This window comes from Rattus norvegicus, chromosome 9, assembly GCF_036323735.1.
Source record: "Rattus norvegicus strain BN/NHsdMcwi chromosome 9, GRCr8, whole genome shotgun sequence".
NCBI lineage: Eukaryota > Metazoa > Chordata > Mammalia > Rodentia > Muridae > Rattus > Rattus norvegicus.
Window position 1 is genome coordinate 73,517,792 of NC_086027.1, and position 22,365 is coordinate 73,540,156.

At 42.8% G+C, this 22,365-nt stretch overlaps 1 long non-coding RNA gene across 1 annotated transcript; it reads left to right on the forward strand.

The window, feature by feature from the left end:
• Positions 1 to 470: 470 nt before the first annotated feature.
• On the forward strand, positions 471 to 11,258 carry LOC134480378 (uncharacterized). The gene is made up of 2 exons (XR_010054804.1): positions 471 to 7,917; positions 9,902 to 11,258. It is a non-coding gene; the product is annotated as an uncharacterized LOC134480378 (long non-coding RNA).
• The last annotated feature ends 11,107 nt before the right edge of the window (positions 11,259 to 22,365 follow it).

The following is a 22,365-nucleotide window of genomic DNA, read 5'->3' on the forward strand; positions in this document are numbered from 1 at the left end:
CTTAAAAACAACAACAACAATGTTTAGAACAGAGGCTGAAGGAACACCCATTCAGAACCTGCCCCATATGTGGCCCATACATATACAGCCATCCAATTAGACAAAATGGATGAAGCAAAGAAGTGCAGGCCGACAGGAGCCGGATGTAGATCGCTCCTGAGAGACACAGCCAGAATACAGCAAATACAGAGGCAAATGCCAGCAGCAAACCACTGAACTGAGAATAGGACCCCCGTTGAAGGAATCAGAGAAAGGACTGGAAGAGCTTGAAGGGGCTCGAGACCCCATATGAACAACAATGCCAAGCAACCAGAGCTTCCAGGGACTAAGCCACTACCCAAAGACTATACATGGACTGACCCTGGACTCTGACCCCATAGGTAGCAATGAATATCCTAGTAAGAGCACCAGTGGAAGGGGAAGCCCTGGGTCCTGCTAAGACTGAACCCCCAGAGAACATGATTGTTGGGGGGAGGGTGGTAATGGGGAACACCCATAGAGAAGGGGAGTGGGAGGGGTTAGGGGGATGTTGGCCCGGAAACTGGGAAAGGGAATAACAATTGAAATGTAAATAAGAAATACCCAAGTTAATAAAGATGAAGAGAAAAAAAAAAAACAAAAGAAAAAAACCCAAAAAACCAAAAGTGTGTGTGTGTAGTGTGTGTGTGTGTGTGTGTGTGTGTGTGTGTGTGTGTGTGTGTAAATTCAAGAACATGTACACAAGAGCACTCATGCACATTTATGCACATAAGTTTACAGGTGGGTAGAGGCCAGGGAAAACAGATATCTTACTCAATCTTCTTCTCCACCTTTTTTTTTTTGGTTCTTTTTTTTCCGGAGCTGGGGACCGAACCCAGGGCCTTGCGCTTCCTAGGCAAGCGCTCTACCACTGAGCTAAATCCCCAACCCCTATCCACCTTATTTTTTGAGACAGTGTCCCTCATTGAAACTTAAACTCTCAATTGGTCACACTGACAGACCAGCAAGCTCCAAGACTCCACTCTGGGGCTGCAGACACAGGCCACATGACCTCGACATAAGTGCTGGGGATTCAGATTCTATTGCTTATGCAATGGGAACCTTACTGATGGAGCCAACTTGTTAGTCCCTAGAATTGCATTTTTTTTTTATGTTTCCTTTTCCTGGTGAGAAAGCAGTGCTCACTGATTATGACTAAAATCCACCTCCATCATAAAAAAATTAATGTTTCAATAAAATAAAATACATTTTATAAAGACATAATACCACTTATTTATGTGCATGAACATGTAAGTATACAAGCCTCCACCAAGCAAATACATCTATTTACTAGAGTCTAAATGGGTCAGTGTGACAGCACCAATGAGTTATAAAATATGGGTTAATTTTATGTTGTATGTATCTGTGTGGTTTATGTGCATGTGTATGTGTCTGGGCATGTACACCTATGTGCATGTAGTTTATGTGCATGTGTATGTGTCTGGGTATGTACACCTATGTACATGTAGTTTATGTGCATGTGTATGTATCTGGGTATGTACTCCTATGTGCATGCATCCATAGATCAGAGGAGTGTGAGGCTCAAATTCAACCTCTACCTGGACCTTCTGAAATGAGATTTACAGAAGGGATGACCAATGCAAAAGCAAGAGGAATTTAATCATTCCAACATGTTGGAGCCGTCCCACTTCAAGGGGAGACGACCCTGAGCAGACTCTAACAGGGAGTTATTTACCTTGCAAACATTGGGGCAGAGTTTTCCCAACGATAACTACGCAGGGCACTATGATAAGTAGGCAGGACACTATGATAACTAGGCAGGGTACTATGATAAGTAGGCAGGACACTATGATAACTAGGCAGGGTACTATGCATATGTATTTGGTGGAGCAAAACAACGTTCAGATCAACTTAGCATATCATTCAGGATTTTTGGTTGGGACTCAGGTAGCTTTGTGTAACAGTTTGGCTGTTCCAGGAACTAACCAGCTTTTTTTCTTCCTGGAAGGGAGGAGTCCTTCTACTCGGAGGTTTGTGGTGGGAATTTTCCCACTGGCCCCAGATTGGCCCCAACTCTGGCTCTTTCAGATTATATCAGATGCCCCTCTCTAAGACACGCTCCCCTCTTCCTGTGAGGCAGGGTCTCTCATTGAACCTGGAGCTAGGCTGGCAAATGTCAAGCCCCGGACAATTTTCTGTCTTTGCTGCCCATGCCACTGGGGCTACAGGCACGTGTGTGGCCACTGTGTGTGTGTGGCTGTTGTCTAGCTATTTTACAGAGATGCTGGAGAGCCTAGCTCAAGTCTTTATGCTTGAACTTAAATGCTCTTCCTCAGAGCCATCTTTCTCAGCCATGGGCACTGCTCCTGGTTTTATTTAGTTTTTAATTTTCTAAGCACTGAGCTTGAGTTATTTTTATCAGAAGGGGAAAAAAAGCAGACTGTTAAAAGTCAGAGAAAAATCTTTTTCCTCTGCCAAGCATTGTATTCAAGTCTAGTTATTGTTCTACATACAGTAACTGTCAAGCTGTCAGCTTTCCAGATCTACAAAATAAGGGGATTAGATCACACAGACACTAAGTCATCTTCCTGTTCTAAAAACCTCGAGGTCAGTAGACGGCTCAGCTGAGGGCTGATAAATATGGCCATGTGTGGTTTAATGATGTTTCAATGACAGATGATATAAATGAGGGTGTGATGACTATAAGACTATAATAGAACTGAAAATTTCCTATCACTCAGTGACATTTGAGGCATAACATGTTTCCACATGTCTGTGGTGCTACTCTGGACCAACATCTCTTTGGTCACGATAGAAAATACTTGATAACAGATGACTATCTTAGAGAATCATTCACTAGACTGTTTACTATTCTTAGTGTATACTGCTTCCAGACTAAAACAAGCATTTCCTTGGTTAACAGGGAGACCACCCAGTGTCTATTGCCTGTCTGAGTGACTGATCTTTTCCCTCCAGGCCTGTGAGAATCCTCCATGACGTTCCTCCACAAAACTGCCTACAGATGCATTTCTTAGAGTAGATCCTCATCATTAAGAGACGCATGACTGTAATTATTCCAGACCACATCTACTGGAAATCTGCAAAGGCTCCAACCTCAAGGAGTCACGATACAATCACTAGAGCACTCTCGCAGTGAGGACCCTGGGCAGGGCTGCTGAGTGTAGAGGCTGGTGTGCCAGCATACCTGGGGGCTTCCAAGTGTCTCATCTAGGGAAGGTTTCTCCTTAGTAACCCAAGGTCTGATTCTGTTGGCAGGCTGCACTGGAACATCATGGTATAGTTCTTGAGTCCCCCTGTGAGCCCTTGAGTGGGAATAGAGGAGGTAAGGATGTTGAACTTCAGAGGGAGAGACAGTGGGTTAGGAGGCTTCTATATAGCTGGCTGGAGCCCAAAGGGAAAAGAACCCCAGTCCTGTCTCCTACAGTTCTTGTTTGACCGCCACCCTTCAAACTGCCTTACTTCCTTCAGAATTTATTATGTCTTTGTTGCTTCTGGGGTTTTGCGACAGGGTCTCACCCTGTAGCCCAAATGGCCTAGGACTCATTATATAGCCTAGTCTGCCCTCCAACTCATAGATAATAAGCCTCCTGCCTCAGCCTCTCTAGTGGTTGGAGTTTCGGAAGTGAGTCATTATACACTACTCCCTTCAAAAAGTATTTAACACTGTCCATCCCCATGCTAAACTACTGGGCTTGAAAATTAATTGTACTGGCTCTGACTTCAGGGAGTTTATAGACTAGCCGAGAGGGTGAGGTGCGAAGGAGGGAAAAATCCAAATCTGTTTGAGGTTAAGAGTTATGGAACATGGTATGAGATGACTTTCTAGCAGCAAAACCCTTCAGGCAATCTGTCGTTCTGGCTGAAAATAGGTTCTGCCCGGAGTCCAGACTTGTGGTGGGGAGAATAGCCCATCAGGGACTATCCTGGGAGGTGTAAATAAGACATCAATCCTCACTGCTCCAGAGAAGCAGGAGCCAGAAGAGGAGGAGAATGGGGCTTAAGGGCCGAGCATGGAAGGAGCAGAAACACAACTGTGAATGAGTCTTTCATGGAGGCTATGGGGCATTCCTCTGCAGAGGTTCCAGGGGCATGCATTCACTGGCACATTAAATGGCACCTCTACAGGAAGTGTTTCACAGGGCAGAAGGAGAGCAGCAGTCCAGCTTGAGGGCTGAGGGTGGGACAGGCTCAGAGAAAAGCAGGATGGAGGTATGGCAACCCTGAGGAATGTGGGAGTGGCTAGGAACCACTATCATTACCTCATGGTGTATAATCATCATAGACGTGCCTAGCTGGGGAGGTCTGGGCATTGGCCAGCTCGCCTGTCACTGACCTTGCACTGGAGGCAATTGGAAACAAAGGACTCGCTGTCAGAATTCACATGAACTGGCTTGTTTGCATAACTCTGGGAAGGCTCCTCTGCCTTTCCTTGTCTCCTTTATTTTCTTTCTTCTTCTTGTTTTAAGCAGTAGTGTTGATTTCCTTGAATACCATCATCTATATCCAAAACTGCATTTTCCCTAAACTAATCAGACTCTAATGTTGATTCTCAACTTCACTAAAGCTGTGACCCTTTGGTACAGTTCCTCATGTTGTGGTGACCCCCAACCATAAAAATATGCCCCTGCTATTTCATAACTGTAATTTTGCTACTGTTATGAACCGTAATGTAAATATCTGATATACAGGATATCTGCTATGTGACCCCTGTAGAAAGATCGTTTGATCCCCAGAGGGGTTGAGAACCACTGAGGGGTCCATGAATCCTCCAGAGATTCGTGAACTTTGCCTTTATCCTTTTCTATCATAGTTTACAAGGACATTATTATTGCTCTGTAGAAGTGCGTTGTTGGCGAGATGCTTTTAAACCTCCACATTTAGAAACCTTACTGCCCGATGGTAGCAAACGCTTTCCTTCATACAACCGCATTGACATTTAACTTCTGGAAGAGGGTAAAAAGACTAAGAAGCTCAGGTGCTGGGAGGTGGCCATAGTTTGCATGCTCGTGTCTCCTCCCAGATCCATGATTTGAAACAGCTACCTAAGTGAGAGCATTCAGAGGTGGCGTCCTGAGGTAACTGCATCACGAGAACAGAGCAGTGGCAGAGTCAGATACCTTTAATACAGCCTGGCAGAGTTCTTCCTTCCGCACTCCCTCTCTGCCACTGGACAGTGTTTGTCTTCTCCGGAGGAGGTGCCATTCGCAACTCTACCCTGGAAACAGCAACTAGGCGCTCACCAGCCATCCAAACTGTCCATGTATGGGTGTATGGGTGTTTTCCCTACATGTATGTACGTGTACCACTTGAGTGCAGCACCTACTTAAGCCAGAAGCAGACATGGGTTTCCCCGGAACTGTATTTACACACAGTCGTTGTCTTGCGGGTGCTGGGAACCAAACCCTAGTCCTCGGGAGGAGCAGCCGGTGCTCTTAACTACTGAGTCATTTCTCCAGCCCAGAGAATAACAATTTTATTCCCCCTCATGAATTACTTAGTGTAATATTTTGTTCTAACAGCATGAAAGACCTACAGTAGAGTCAGGAAAAAGATCTCAGTGACAGACTGTCAGGCACACCCTTCTCTCGGCACACCACAAATTTTGATTCAAAATCCTTCCGCTGGCTTAAAGGATTATTTATGAAAGGTGGTCATCATTGAACAAAAAAACGCCAGGAATTTTTTTTTCCAAACTAATCATGGATGATTTCTGGTGAAATAAGGTTTCTTGGACATTTAATATTACAATTTAAAAATGCCCAAATCTCTGGATTTTGTCCTTTGACATTCGTTTAGTACTTCCAAATATAAACATGTGACAATCCCCCTGTAGATTTGGTAATTACTTCTTTCTGACACTTTGCCAGGAGTTAATACTATCTTAAGAGGACTTTTGGGGGGGGTGTAATGTAAATTAACTTGTTTTCAATATTGCTAATATTGAAAAATAAATTCAGAATGGATTTTATTTCTCTACAAGGCAGATAATTTGCATGTTTTGTAAATTGTTTAGCATGGCAGAAATGTTTGGTAATTTAAGCCAAAGATAAAGATTTTTTGTTTTTCCCTTACTGAATCTCTCAGAAAATGTCTGCAGTATGGTAGTGACATTTCTAATTTCTGTTTTGAAGGTATGCTTTGTAGGAGAGTCTGGGAAAACTATCCTTCATGAAACCGATGAGTACTTCACCAGAAAGTATGACCCACTTTTAAAAAAATTAACTACAGAGCATGTTTCAAGTGTCAATGTGGGTTACCGGGGTACAAATTATATTCTGTGGAAGTTCGAGAAAAGCCACGAAGTGCATAAGATGAATACATCACTGTGATTATTCTCTTCAGGAGTTAGAAAATAACTACTTACAGGAGTGTGCCTGAGAGTAATTGCTGTTTGATGGAGAAAAACTGGGGGGAAAAATTATAAGAGTGAAGAAGATATTTCCTAACCATCTGTCATTTAAAAATAAGAAACAAAAACGGGAAACAGTGTTTTCTCAGAAAGGCCTGGAAGCCTATTCCAAAGGCAACATTCTGATGGTGTGCCCAGAATAAGAGTAATTCCGTGATGCCCCTCACTGAGGTGTGCCACTGTGCACAGGGCATCTGAGACTGTGACTGAATGATGGCCACCCAAGGATACTTTACTACTCGGTCAGTTGCCTTTATTTGACATTTCTGCACAGCCAAAGAGAAAGAGCGCATCCAAATGAAATGTCAGTGATTGAAGCAGGAGACACCGACAGGAAGGTATTTCCTCCTACTGGGGTAAAAAGGTAAAGATGTAGTAGGGAACTCTAGCGTCTTTAATTCCTACGTCTAATGCATGGGATCTTAGTGAGGCAGTGAAGGACTACATTGTTGCAGGGTTTATTCAGATAATATTTCACTGGCGTCCTCTTCTTTGTGGGCAGACCTGTGTAAGTCCGTGGGTAATGGCTTCTGTAGTTTGCCTCCTGAACCGTCCTGCCTTGGAGGAGACCTCACGTGGAGGGAAGGGGCCCAGAACTGTCCAGACGGCTTTGATGTTCTTCCACCACACAGAGTAAGTAGCAGACACGCAAGAGTCTGTGAGGAGCTGGAAACAATGCTGCCTCTGAAGAACTCTCCGTTTCCTTTCTCCTGTCATGAACACGGGGTGGGGACAGCTCTGGGCGGGACTCTTCTTTATCTGGCTGCTGACCCTAGCCTAGGCCTGCCAAGCACTGCCACAGGAAATACCTGTTATGGGGGGGGGGGGGGACTGGAGAATGCATGTTCCGTGTGAAGAAAATGAGGGAGGGGTGTGCATGCTTGTGAGGATTCTACTCTCCTTATGAATTGACACTGAGTATCTGAGGTAGGGTATATCGGTTTTGTTTCCCTTTGTGGTTTTTTTGTTTGTGTGTTTTGTTTTCTGGTTTTGTTTTTTCCTCCCTGGCATCCATTCACTCCTTGCCTTCCTGTTGTAAGTGGGACTGTCACCAGCACACCTTCCTTCTCTGACATAAACAATTATCCAGCCTTGGAGATGGGACTGGGGTACATGCAGATGAATTCTTCCGGTAGCAGCCTGTCCACTGGGGTTGCATAGACTACTCCATTTGGTCTTCTGTCCTTTGGCAGATGAAAACTGACTGTGTCTTGACACTGTACCTAGTGAGGGGCTGAACCTGTCCTTCTTTCACTCTGTGCAGGCCGCTCAACAGAATACACCGGAAGTGACGGCTTCGGGGCCATTTCTTCCTCCTATCTCCCCCTGAAGCCCCGGGTCACGGTTACATCCAGCTTCCCTGAAACCACCATGTTATGCATGTTCTCAAGCTGCTTGGGAGAGGTGCCTGGAGAAACAGTGGCCCCTTCCCATGCCAGCTTGTCTAGACACCTTTCATGACAGAGTCTTCACGGGACCGTTCTTCCGCTGTCATCTGACTCAGCGTGGTGAGCCACCTCAGTAAGGATTAACTGATAGTTCTAAACCTCAAGAGGGATTGCACAGTTGTCATAGTCCACTGTGGTTTAGTTATGTGGCTCTACTAACTAATGTGCTGCCACAGGTGCCAGATAGCTTCAAGTCAACTTGACGTAAGCTAGAGTTATCTGAGAGGAGGGAACCTGGATTGAGAAAATGCCTCTATAAGATCCACCTGCATGGCAGTTTTTAAATTAGTGATCAGTGGGGGAGGGCCCAGCCCATTATGAGTCTTCCATTTCTGTGCAAGTGGTCCTGGGTTCTATAAGGAAACAGGCGAAGCAAGTCATGAGGAGCAAGCCAGTAAGCAGCACTCCTCCATGGCCTCTGCATCAGCTCCTGCCTCCAGGTTCCTGGCCTGTTCAAGTTCCTGTCCTTTGATAATGAACAGCAATATGGAAGTATAAGCCAACTAAACCTTTTCCTCTCCAACTTGCTTTTTGGCCAGGGTGTTTCATCGCAGCAATGGAAACCCTAACTAAGTCACCAGGCCTTCAGATATGTATCTGAATAGGAATTAATAGGAAACAAGTCGTTATAGGAAATAAAAATATATAATCTGTACAAGACCTAATAAACTTTTGAAATTTTTTGAGACTGTCTTTGTGACCTTGAAGTTTGTTTTTTGCTATTGTTTTGTTTGTGTTTGTAAAAAAGAAAAAAAAGGGTCTTGTTCACATGGAACTTGCTATGTAGACCAGGCTGGCCTCAAACTCACAGACATCTGCCTGACTCTGTCAGGGAGTGCTAGGATTAGAGCGTGGTCAACCTGAGGTTATACATTGTTATAATTGCTCCACGTGTTTGTGGGAAAGATGAATATATGCTGTTCATCACTGTAGGGATTCTCTATGTCCCTGTTATATCAGTTTTGCTAATTGTCTTCCCTCAATGGCCTGCATTCTCCCAAGGTTTTGTTCCTAGGATTTACTACTTCCTGACAAAAGTGCCAGACGTTCCCCAATATGACTTTGGATGGTAGCTTATTTTCATTCCAACAGGCTTTTGCCTTTTATATCTCGCAATGCTGTTGCTAACTATGTACGAATTTATGAGTAAGCGTGATTTTCTGCATGATTACCATGTACCATCCCTGTTACCTGAGCTCTGTGTCTCACACTGTAGTTTGTCTAGAATCAACAACTGCTAAGCTGGCACTTTCCCACTTCTGTGCTTGCTCTGCGTCTCATAGATCTCCAGATACACTTTCTGCCCCTAAACTCATGTGGCTTCCTTCCCACCCAGTCCCTCAAGGCAGCACACCATTCAGTGCTTTTTACCCTGAGCTGTACCTTTAAAAACCACCCAGGAAGCTTTAGGAAGTGCACTCTGCCTTCCTTCCCTCTCCTGCTCCGACAGAGAAATTAGCAATCTCTGAGGGAGTAGCAGTTTCCTTGCTGTAGGAGTAAAAAGAAAAAAGAAAGAGGATGAGACAGTGCTATCTTAACCATTCTTTTTATTATTTAAATTTATTTACTTATTAACATCCCAAAAGCTGCCTCCTTCCCAGATCCTCCTCTGCCCATCCCTCTCCCCTTCTCCTCTGAGAGGGTGCCTCTCCATAGAATCCCCCAACCTTGGCCCATTAAGTCTCTGCCAGATTAGGTGCATCCTCTCCCACTAGGGCAGACAAGGTAGCCCAGTTGGGGAACCTATAACACAATCAGGCTATAGCTTTAGGGGGAGCTACCGCTCCAGTTGTTGGGGGTATCTTAACCATTCTTAGGAGTGCAGGTCTGTAGTGTTAAGTATGCTCAAACCACATGGGACTGACCTGCAAAATATTATCATCTTCAAAAACTGAGACTTGTTGATTTCGTGAATAAATTTTTGCTTATTTTCATGTTCATATTTAATGAAAGGAGTATTTTCATTTATCTCTTTTAGCAATTTAAGCCTTCTTATTTTCAACTCTTTTTAAGGTATATTTTTACTTTATGTGTTTTGCCCCAGGTATGTCTGTGCACCACCTGGTGCCCACAGAGGCAGAAAAGGGCACCAGACCATTGGAAGTGGAGTTACAGATGAATGTTGGCCACCATTTGAGTTCTGGGAATATAACCCTGGACCCCTGGAAGAGTAACAAGTATTCTTTTCACTGAGCCATCTATCCACTCCTGTTTTCAATTATATACTAACAGTTCTACAAAACTGATTTTTATCTTCGGTGAAACATGTTCCAAATGGGAGTAGGGTTCATAATTCGCCTCATTTTAGGGCTCTTGGTACAGTGTGGGGACACAATTTTGCAGAAGGCTGATATGGAGTGGGAAGAGCTTCAGTCTTTTCCTTTTTCCACTCTCATTTCTTACATCCTCACTACCTCATACCTGCTAATATGACTTTCACTTCTACATGGCAACCTGGAACCCTATGTGAGGAGGAAGACAGTAGTATTTTGGTATTCTTACCTTACCCTGATATTATAGACACCACAGAACCTCCCACTACATCAGGATATGCCTCTAACTCTACTCCCAACTATATGCACCTTCTGACAAACCCATGGCTGAAGTAATGGGTTAGTTAGCCAGCTCTCTCAGTCTCCTACCAACAGGAGTCTCAACTCTCACCCTGACCCTCAAGGCACTCCATAATATGGAAAACACTGTCAGTATTGGATAACCCGAGGGAGGAAAGCTATGGACCCAGAAATGAGAGGCCAGCATGTACACCCGTGCAGCCCCGTGTCAGTTTTGTTTGTTTACATGACACTGCAGTCTTTACACTTATGCTTTTTGAATCCAATTACATCAGTCTGACTTCTTTTTATATGCTATTATTATGATATGTAATAATAATTATATAATATATTATCATTTTATTATACCTTGAATATATATGGAGTCTGAGGATGAGGATTATGCTGCCTGGTCTTATGTCAATTTGACATACAATCCAGAGTTATTTGAGAAGAGGGACTCTTAACTGACATGATGCAGCCATAAGATCCAGCTGTAAGACTTTTCTTAAGAGATGATTGATGAGGGGAGGGCCTCGCCCATTGTGAGTGGTACCATCCCTGGGGTGGTGGTAGTCCTGGATTCATTCTCTCTCTCTCTCTCTCTCTCTCTCTCTCTCTCTCTCTCTCTCTCTCTCTCTCTCTCTCTCCATATATATATATATATCTCCCTCTTCCCTAACCAGGAAGATCTACTCAATGAATGCTATAGTGTGTGTGTGTGTGTGTGTGTGTGTGTGTGTGTGTGTGTGTGTGTGTGTGTGAGAGTGTATGTGAGTGTGTGTGTGTGAGTGTATGTGAGTGTGTGTGTATGTGTTTGTGTGTGTGTGTGTATGTGTATACAGTAAACAGTAGCCCTTCATGGCCTCTGCATCAACTCCAACCTCAAGTACCTGCTTTGTTTGAGTTCCTGACTTCCTTTGATGATATGAAACTAAGCCAAATAAACCCTTTCCTCTCCAGTTAGCTTATGTTCAGGGTTGTTGTGGTTAGCAATAGTAACCCTAACTAAGACACAGACGAACTCATTTTTTTTCAGGAAAGAAGCTACAATATAAAAGTTTTGAGCTTGAGCTGGGTGTGTAGCCCTTGCCTAGCATGTGCAAGGCCCTGGGTTCAGTCCCCAGTAACACACACACACACACACACACACACACACAGATACACACACACACACTCACACACACACTCACATACAGATACACATACTCACACACACACACGTTTGTGACTACATATATATAAACATTCTACATAGAATATATTTTATTATTAAGTAAAGTGTTTCTCTCTAAACAGCTAAATTTCTGAGTACCATTTATTGAAAATGTGTTCATATCTCGTTATCATTTACTGAAGGTTTGCACATAACTGTAGTAAGTAAATCATAATGATTCACCCATCAGCTGCGTCCTCCGCTCTGATCAACTTCTGGTAGCACTGTGCTTTCATTGCTGCAGCTCTTATATTCTTGATACTAGGGAGAACTTGTCCTAATGCATTCTCTTCTCAAAATGTATTTTTAAATCTTGTCTAGTTTTCCTAAATAAGCCATTTTGTGAATTTAAAAGTCACACTGAAATTGCTTAGTACCTTTATTAACCTCATGTACCAATTTGGAGAAAACTAATAAGAATACATCATATGTTAATTTGAATGAAAAATCTTGAATTAAATACATTTCCCCATGTATTTAAATACATGGGGAACTTTTTTTAAATTAAAGTAATTTAAGGTTTGATTATTTTTGTTTCATTTCTATAAGATTGTTTACAGCCAAATAAATAAATAAATTTAAAAAATTATTTGTAGTCAACAGGACAACTTCATCTTTCTTGTTAGTAATTCTTACATTGGTTGGAATTTTTGGGTACTCATGTATTGATGTGTCTCTGTGTCTGTCAGTCTGTCTATTTTTTTCTCTTTCTGTGTGTATGTGTCTGCATCTCTGTGATTAGAGGTACAGATGTATCCTTTTGGTTCTGAAGAAGTTTGTTTCCCTTTTCAAGAAACATGTTTATATTTTATCTAGTGAACTACTGAGTAATTTTTACTTCATTTCTGATTATAGTAACAATTGTGGTATTTCAGGTGTATGCCATTACATCTTGTTTTATGCTTCTCAATTACAGAAAATTATGGAAACTCCAGAAAGGAGAATCCTAATTGGGAGTGGAAGCTTTATGTAGAGCCTTCCCTAAAGATATACATGAGCATTCCAATGTTAGGACAAAGGTCCTCCCAACAAAAGGTATGGAAAGAAAAACATTTCACATAGCTCACAGAGTGTCGCTGGGGCCACGGGGAAAGAGTGGGTGTGACCAAAGCTGTTCATTCTGCAGAGAATGAAAGTACAAGTTTCGTATTTGTCCTTTAAATCTCAGCTCCCGGAGGAATACACGGAATTCCTGTAAGGTTTTGCAGCATTTCAGCACAGAGAAGGACAATGTTATATTCGAGAACCACTATTTGTTCATTTCCTGTACAATGAGGCTGAATTGAAAATGGGAGGAAACGCCTTGTGTTTAACTTCCTTCCAGACTTTTCCCCAAAGGGACAGGGATAATTAGGTATTTATCCTCCACAAGTAGATACAAGCAAAAATCCATATCTATACTGAAATTCAGGACACACTCACAGAAGTGTGACTAAAAGTGTTTTCTAGCGCTGGAGGAAAAAGTTCATCCTTCACAAAGGCTCCTTTCAATGTTACCCAAACCTGAAAAGGCTGGTTTGGGGCCTTTGTCCAGTAAGTCGAAAGGACTACTTTCTTGATTTTTTTTCATCTTTATTAAATTGGGTATTTCTTATTTACATTTCAAATGTTATTCCTTTTCGAGGTTTCCAGGCCAACTTCCCACTAACCCCTCCACTTCCCCTTCTATATGGGTGTTCCCCTCCCTACCCTCCCCCCATTACTGCCCTCCCCTCAGGAATCCCTTTCACTGTGAGTCCAGCCTTGGCAGGACCAAGGGCTTCCCCTTCCACTTGTGCTCTTACTAGGCTATTCATCCCTACCTATGAGGTTGGAGCCCAGGTTCAGTCCATGTATAGTCTTTGGGTAGTGTCTTAGTCCCTGGAAGCTCTGGTTGGTTGGCATTGTTGTTCATATGGGGTCTCAAGCCCCTTCAGGTTCTTCCAGTCCTTTCTCTGATTCCTTCAACGGGGAGCCTGTTCTCAGTTCAGTGGTTTCCTGCACCATTTGTTGAAAATGCTATTTTTCTTCCATTGGATGATTTTGACTCCTTTGTCAAAGATCAAGTGACTAATAAGTGTGTGGGTTCATTTCTGGGTCTTCAATTCTATTCCACTGGTCTATCTGCCTGTCTCTGTACCAATACCATACAGTTTTTATCACTATTGCTCTGTAATACTGCTTGAGTTCAGGGATAGTGATTCCCCCTGAAGTCCTTTTATTGTTGAGGATAGTTTTAGCTATCCTGGGTTTTTTGTTATTCCAGATGAATTTGCAAATTTTTATGTCTAACTCTATGAAGAATTGGATTGGTATTTTGATGGGGATTGCATTGAATATGTAGATCGCTTTTGGTAAAATGGCCATTTTTACTATATTAATCCTGCCAATCCATGAGCATGGGAGATCTTTCCATCTTCTTTTTATTTTTTTTATTTTTATTTTTTGATCTTTCCATCTTCTGAGGTCTTCTTCAATTTCTTTCTTCAGAGGCTTGAAGTTCTTATCATACAGATCTTTCACTTGCTTAGTTAGAGTCACACCAAGGTATTTTATATTATTTGGGACTATTATGAAGGGTGTCGTTTCCCTAATTTCTTTCTCAGCTTGTTTCTCTTATGTGTAGAGGATGGCTACTGATTTATTTGAGTTAATTTTATACCCAGGCACTTTGCTGAAGGTATTTATCAGGTTTAGTAGTTCTCTGGTGGAACTTTTGGGATCACTTAAATATACTATCATATCATCTGCAAATAGTGATATTTTGCAATTATTCCTTTCCAATCTGTATCCCTTTGATCTCCTTTTGTTGTCTGATTGCTCTGGCTAGAACTTCAAGAACTATATTGAATAAGTAGGGAGAGAGTGGGCAGCCTTGTCTGGTCCCTGATTTTAGTGGGATTGCTTCAAGTTTCTCTTCATTTACTACTGGTTTGCCGTATATGACTTTTACTATGTTTAGGTATGGGCCTTGAATTCCTGTTCTTTCCAGGACCTTTATCATGAAGAGATGTTAAATTTTGTCAAATGCTTTCTCAGCATCTAATGAAATGATCATGTGGTTTTTATCTTTCAGTTTGTTTATATAGTGGATTACGTTGACGGTTTTCCAGATATTAAACCATCCCTGCTTACCTGGGATGAAGCCTACTTGATCATTGAGCCTACTTGATGATTGTTTTGATGTGTTCATGGATTCGGTTTGCCAGAATTTTATTGATTATTTTTGCATTGATATTCATAAGTGAAATTGGTCTGAAGTTCTCTTTCTTTGTTGGGTCTTTGTGTGATTTAAGTATAAGAATATTTGTGGCTTCATAGTAGGAATTCGGTAGTGCTCCGTCTATTGCAATTTTGTGGAATGGTTTGGATAGTATTCGTATGAGGTCTTCTATGAAGGCCTGATAGAATTCTGCACTGAACCCATCTGAACCTGGGCTCTTTTTGGTTGGGAGACTAATGACTAATGACTGCTTCTATTTCTTTAGGAGTTATGGGGTTGTTGAAATGGTTTATTTGTTCCTGATTTAACTTCGGTACCTGGTATCTGTCTAGGAAATTGTCCATTTCCTCCAGATTTTCAAGTTTTGTTGAATAAAGACTTTTGTAGTAGGATCTGATGATTTGTTGAATTTCCTCTGATTCTGTTGTTTTGTCTCCCTTTTATTTTCTGATTTTTATCTGGACACATTCTCTGTGTCCTCTCATTAGTCTGGCTAAGGGTTTATCTATCTTGTTGATTTTCTCAAAGAACCAACTTTTGGTTTTGTTGATTCTTTCTATGGTCTTTTCTTTTTCCTACTTGGTTGATTTCAGCTCTGAGTTTGATTATTTCCTGCCTTCTACTCCTCCTGGGTGTATTTGCTTCTTTTTGTTCTAGAGCTTTTAGGTGTGCTGTCAAGCTGCTGACATATGCTCTTTCCTGTTTCTTTCTGCAGGCACTCAGCGCTATGAGTTTTCCTCTTAGCACAGCTTTCATTGTGTCCCGTAAGTTTGGGTATGTTGTATCTTCATTTTCATTAAATTCTAAGAAGTCTTTAATTTCTTTCTTTATTTCTTCCTTGACCAGGTTATCATCGAGTAGAGCATTGTTCAACTTCCATGTATATGTGGGCATTCTGTCCTTATTGTTATTGAAGACCAGCTTTAGCCCGGGGTGGTTAGATAGGACGCATGGGATTATTTCTATCTTTCTGTATCTGTTGAAGCCTGTTTTGTGCCTGAGTATATGGTCAATTTTGGAGAAAGTACCATGAGGTGGTGAGAAGAAGGTATATCCTTTTGTTTTAGGATAGAATGTTCTATAAATATCTGTAAAGTCCATTTGGTTCATAACTTCTGTTAGTCTGTCTATGTCTCTGTTTAATTTCTGTTTCCATGATCTGTCCATTGATGAGAGTGGGTGTTGAAATCTCCTACTATTATTGTGTGAGGTGCAATGTGTGCTTTTTGCTTTAGTAAGGTTTCTTTCATGTATGTAGGTGCCCTTGTATTTGGGGCATAGATATTTAGGATTGAGAGTTCATCTTGGTGGATTTTTCCTTTGATGAATATGAAGTGTCCTTCCTTTTCTTTTTTGATGACTTTTGGTTGAAAATTGATTTTATTTGATATTAGAATGGCTACTCCCGCTTGCTTCTTCAGACCATTTGCTTGGAAAGTTGTTTTCCAGCCTTTTACGCTGAGGTAGTGTCTGTCTTTGTCTCTGAGGTGTGTTTCCTGTAGGCAGCAAAATGCTGGGTCCTTATTATGTATCCAGTTTGTTAATCTATGTCCTCTTATTGGGGGAATTGAGTCCATTGATGTTGAGAGATTTTAAGGAATAGTGATTGTTGCTTCCTGTTATCTTTGTATTTGGAGGCGAGATTATGTTTGTGTGCTTGTCTTCTCTTTGTTTTGTTGCAAAATGATTAGTTTCTTGCTTTTTCTAGGGTATAGCTTGCCTCCTTCTGTTGGGTTTTACTACTTATTATCCTTTGGAGGGCTGGATTTGTAGAAAGATATTGTGTAAATTTGGTTTTGTCATGGAATATCTTGGTTTCTCCATCTATGTTAATTGAGAGTTTTGCTGGATACAGTAACCTGGGCTGGCATTTGTGTTCTCTTAGGGTCTGTATGACATCTGTCCAGGATCTTCTGGCTTTCATAGTTTCTGGCGAAAAGTCTGGTGTGATTCTGATAGGTCTGCCTTTATATGTTACTTGACCCTTTTCCCTTACTGCTTTTAATATTCTTTTTTATTATGTGCATTTGGTATTTTGACTATTATGTGACGGGAGGAGTTTCTTTTCTGGTCCAATCTATTTGAAGTTCTGTAGGCTTCTTGTATGTTTATGGGCATCTCTTTCTTTAGGTTAGGGAAGTTTAATTCTATGATTTTGTTGAAGATATTTACTGGTCCTTTGAGCTGGGAGTCTTCACTCTCTTCTATACCTATTATCCTTAGGTTTGATCTTTTCATTGAGTCCTGGATTTCCTGTATGTTTTGGACCAGTAGCTTTTTCCATTTTACATTATCTTTGACAGTTGTGTCAATGATTTCTATGGAATCTTCTGCTCCTGAGATTCTCTCTTCCATCTCTTGTATTCTGTTGGTGATGTATCTATGGCTCCTTGTCTCTTCCTTTGGTTTTCTATATCCAGGGTTTTCTCCCTTTGTGCCTTCTTTATTGTTTCTATTTCCATTTTCAATTCCTTCACCTGTTTGATTGTGTTTTCCTGTAATTCTTTCAGGGATTTTTGTGTTTCCTCTCTAAGGCTTCTATTTGTTTACTTGTGTTTTCCTGCATTTCTCTAAGGGATTTCTTTATGTCTTTCTTGAAGTCCTCCATCATCGTGATCAAATGTGATTTTAAATCTAGATCTTGCTTTTCTGGTGTGTTTGGATATTCAGTGTTTGCTTTGGTGGGAGAATTGGGCTCTGATGATGCCATGTAGTCTTGGTTTCTGTTGCTTGGGTTCCTGTGCTTGCCTCTCGCCATCAGGTTGTCTCTGGTGTTACCTTGTTTTGCTATTTCTGACAGTGTCTTGACTGTCCGATAGGCCTGTGTGTCAGGAGTGCTATAGACCTGTTTTCCTTCAGTCAGTTATGGGAACAGAGTGTTCTGCTTTCAGGTGTGTAGTTGTTCCTGACCACTGGCTTTCAGCTGTTCCTGTGGGTGCAAGTCCACCAGTCAGGTCACTTGGAGCAGAAAAGTTGGTCTTACCTCTGGTCTCGGGCCTGAAGTTGTTCCTCAGGGCTGGGATTCAGCTCTCTGTGAGGGCAGCAACCAGAAGGGCTTGCCCCTACTTCTGGGTCCCTGTGCACAGGGGTCCCTGATGGCGCTAGGTGTTTTCCTCTAGAGTCAGAAATGTGGGCAGAGAGTAGTCTCCTCTGGTTTCCCAGGCGTGTCTGCACCTCTGAAGGTCTAGCTCTCCCTCCCATAGGATTTGGGTGCAGGGAGCTGTTTGACCCGGTCCATTCAGATCCGGGCACAGTCTGGACCACAGGGCTCCTGCATCTTGACTGCCCCTATCTTCCTGTGCTCAGAAGCCCTATATAGTTTCCTCTTGGGCCAGAGATGCGGGCAAAGGTGGGCAGAAGAGACTGCCCTGCAGTCTCAAGATTGCCCACACGTCTGGGCAATGAGCTCTCTCTCCCACGGGGTTTGGGAGCAGGAAGCTGTGGGCTGGGATCAGCGAGGTTCAGTTGCCAGCTAGAAACCGGAAGTGTCTGGTCCCAGAGGGACCTTTGTGTGTCCTGAGTCAACCAGGCAGTTCACTTGGAGCAAAAAAGTTGGTCTTCCCTCTGGTCTCGGGCCTGAAGTCGCTCCTTGGTTCTGGGTTTCAGCTCTCCCTCTTTCTTGATGATTTCTTCACCTGAGGTTTAAGTTTCTTTGTGTTAAGGCTCAATCCATCACCAGCAGTGTGTCAGGAAGGATGCTTGAAACAGCTGTGACTCTCTCTTTCCCTGTGCCTTTGTCACTCAAGGATGCTCAAGACTATTTCTTATGCATTTAATTATTTCACCCAAACCAGAAAAGATGTTCCCATATTAAAAGCTTGTCAGATTATATAAAAAATGTTCAAACCCATCTGCTGAGGTTTTGTCTTTTATTGTCTATTGTAATGCTAAGTGTGGGCCTCCAAGACTTGGAGTCTGCATATAGCCCCTGTGACCCCACCCCCAAGTTCATTCTAATTGGTGAATAAAGACGCCTACAGCCAATAGTTGGGCAGAAGAGACATAGGTGGGGGTTAGGTTTCGAGGGTTTGAGGGGAGAGGAGGACCACGAAGAAGAACATGCAGGAGGAAGAAGGAGACGCAGCCATGGGTCAGGAGAGTGTGGCTCTAAGGATTGCCCAATTGGAGCCAAGAGCAGCCCAGAGGAACATAGTGATAACTCGGGGTTATCGGGGTTATCGTAGGGAAATGGATCCTAACAGCATGGAGGGCAGGCATCTGCTCAGCTATTGTGCTGCTTAAGGCTTATTTAAATAGGAAGGCTGTGAGTGTGTCTTTCATCTGGGAACTCAGTAATCAAAGGTGGGGTAGAAGCCCTGGGCTGGGATCTTAAAATATTTGCTACAACACTCATCTGTTAAATATATGAGACAACAGAGAGCATTTTATAGCATCTACTGATGTGAACTCCAGGTTTATGGCAAAAACCATAAGGCCTAATGTGACCCAACAGTTTCCTTATCCCTTTTCCCTAACCAGGGAAAGCTACTCAATGAGTGCTATCACTAATAAGAGAAGTGTTATAGCAATGGTACTTTTTCAAAATAGTAATAGAAAAGTAAAACTATTCATAGAGTGTGGTTGGGGTCAAGCCTGTACTATGTTCTTGAAGTGCAGCTCAGAGGACAACTTTTACATGGGGGAACATGTTTATCATTGACTCTGCTGGATGAATGGCAGTAAATGGCAGTGCCCATCTCACAGTGGGGGATGCAACAACAGAAGCTATCTATATACCTGATCCCCTTCACAAAACCCTAAAACGTAAATAAAAACAGACTGCCCAGGAACGGTGTGCTTAACCTAAAAGGGGCCACAGCTTTTGAGGAATGTCACAATGAGGTCCAGTGCTACACTTTGGAGGTTCTTCTCCAGTCTGTTCCAACTTCTGAAGGCTACAACGATATGGTGACTGGTGATTCTGTACTGCAAGAGCACTGGTGATTTCAGTGCTGCTGGTGACCTTTGTTGACCATGTACATGGGTGTCATCAAAAGAACATGAGAAGTTGAACAGGAAGTGTCCAAGGCAAAAATGTCACTAAGTCATCACTCACTTTGGCTTGGAAAGAAGTGAGATCCCCTGCTGTTGGCACATAAGAATGTCTTAATATGTTTGGGTTGCTACAGCAAAATACTATTGCCTTGGTGGCTTATGTGCAATAGAAGCTTATTCCTCCTCACACTTGCAAAGGTATAGAGTTCAAAATTAGGTTGCTAGCAGACTTGGTGATTGATGGAGGCTCACTTTCTGATTCACAAACAGTACCTTTTCTGTGCACCAGGAAGAAGAGGTGAAATCTTACTTAGATAGACTCTACCCTAGTAACTGTATCATCATTATGAAACCCCATCTTCTAAACTTGTCACACTGAAGAGGTAAGAATAGTCAGGAAGTGAGTGAATGTAGCTTTAATCAAGAGAGGAAATATTCCTCTCTGTGGCTCTTGGTTTTTTCATCTTTCCAGACTTGCTGTGTATCTCCCTTCAACTGTGCTACAGCCCTGGATTAGAAAGCAACATAAATCAGGGGTGAGGATACAGTTCAGAGGAGAGATGGGATTGAGGGAGGGAATGTAGGGAAAAAGAGCAAAAACTGAGGACTAGCACAGTGGAAACATCCTAAAATATATGAAGTCTCCAAATAATGAGGGAGACAGAGTCTCAAGTGGCCATCTCTTGTCATTAAAGGAAGCTTCCAGTACTAGGACTGAGTTATATCCAATTGAGTTGCTGGCCAAAGGTGTTCTATGGAAATCCCTAAATAAGCTCAGGCTGTTGTCAAGATAATAGGATGCCCTGCACAAACTGACACCAAAGCCCCCTTGCTGAAGACAAGATCTTCCCAACTCATTGAACACTCAGGGGACGACCTCATAGAACATTCACTCCTACATTCTAGTGGCTAGGGCGATGGTGGCACAAATCCTGTGGGAGTAACAACCAATGTCTGATTTGACTTAAGGCCCACTCCATGAGATGGAACCCAAACTCAATGCTGCTTGAGTGACCAGGAACCAGAGACTAGATAGCCCAGAGACTGAGGGGAAATCAAAAGACTACTGGTCTACAAGAAAGTAACAAAAAAATCATTCCTGATGGCATTTTGCTACACTCACAGATCAGTGCCTTCTTCAGTCATCATCAGAGAAGCTTCCTCCTGCAGCCAATGGGAACAGATACAGAGACCCACAGCCACAAATCTCTCCCCTCAGAACTCAGGGGACCCCATGTGAGAGGAGACAAAAAGAGTGTAAGGGCTAGAGGGGATGGAGGACACCAAGAGAGCAAGGCCTTCTAAATCTACTGAGCACATGGACCCAGAGACTGAAGCAGCAAGCACAGGTCCTGTACAGGTCTGCACCAGGTCCTCTGTGCATACAGTAAGCTTTCAGTTTAGTATTTTTTAACATAGTATTTTTATTGATTATTTGGGAACTTCACATAATGTACACCAATCACCCTTACTTCCCATACCTTCCAGGTGTACTCCTCACCCTTGTGGCCTCCCCCTGAAAAAAAAAAGGATTAAACACACACACACACACACACACACACACACACACACGCGCGCGCGCGCGCACGCACACGCACACACACACGCAATTTCTGTTGTCTTTAGAGTCACTGGAGCATGGTCAAACCCTCAGTGGCCAACCCATTTAAGAAAAATGGGTCCTTCCACACCCCACCCCCACCAGGAGCCATCTGTTGAGAAGAGCTACCATTTAGCATCCTTATCACAATTTTTAAATGTTCTCTTTGATGGCTTTCTGTCTGGGTTGTTACTTTGTTCTCAGGTGGTTGGGGCTAGGGGTTCTCACAGAAGTCTTCTCTATTTCTCAACTGTCAGTTTGCAGTCATCGATACTTCTACAGAAGCTTCCTTGTCCTTTACAGTCAGCAGGAGCAGGATTCATGGACTTCAACAAGTATCTGGCAACAGCATGGACCCCAGACATTCACCAGGCCTCCAGCATGCACATGTGTGGAACCTTAATATGGTTTCTGGTGGTAGTATGAGCTATGGACACTGACACAGTCCCTGGAAGCAACCTGGCCCATGGTCTTTGTTAGGGTTTCCACTGCTGTGAAGAGACACCATGGCCAAGATATCTTTTATAAAGGACAACATTTAATTGGGACTGGGGTTACGGGTTCAGAGGTTCAGTCCATTATCATCTAGGGGAGAAAACATGGCAGTGTCCTGGCAGACCTGGTGCTGGAGAAGGAGATGAGATTTCTACATCCTGATCTAAAGCCAGCCAGGTGAAGACTGTCTCTTAGGCAGCTAGGAGGAGGGTCTCTTCTGTACTGGGCAGAGCTTCAAAGCCTACCCCCACAGTGATTTACTTCCTTCAACAAGGCCACATCTATTCCAACAAGGCCACACCTCCTAATAGTAGCACTTCCCATGGGCCAAGGATATTCAAATCACCACACCATGCATATCAACATGGTTTCAGGCAGCAGCACAGACCATGAACTCACATGGCTTTAGGTGGTAACATTAGCCAAGGACATCAACTTGGCCCATGGC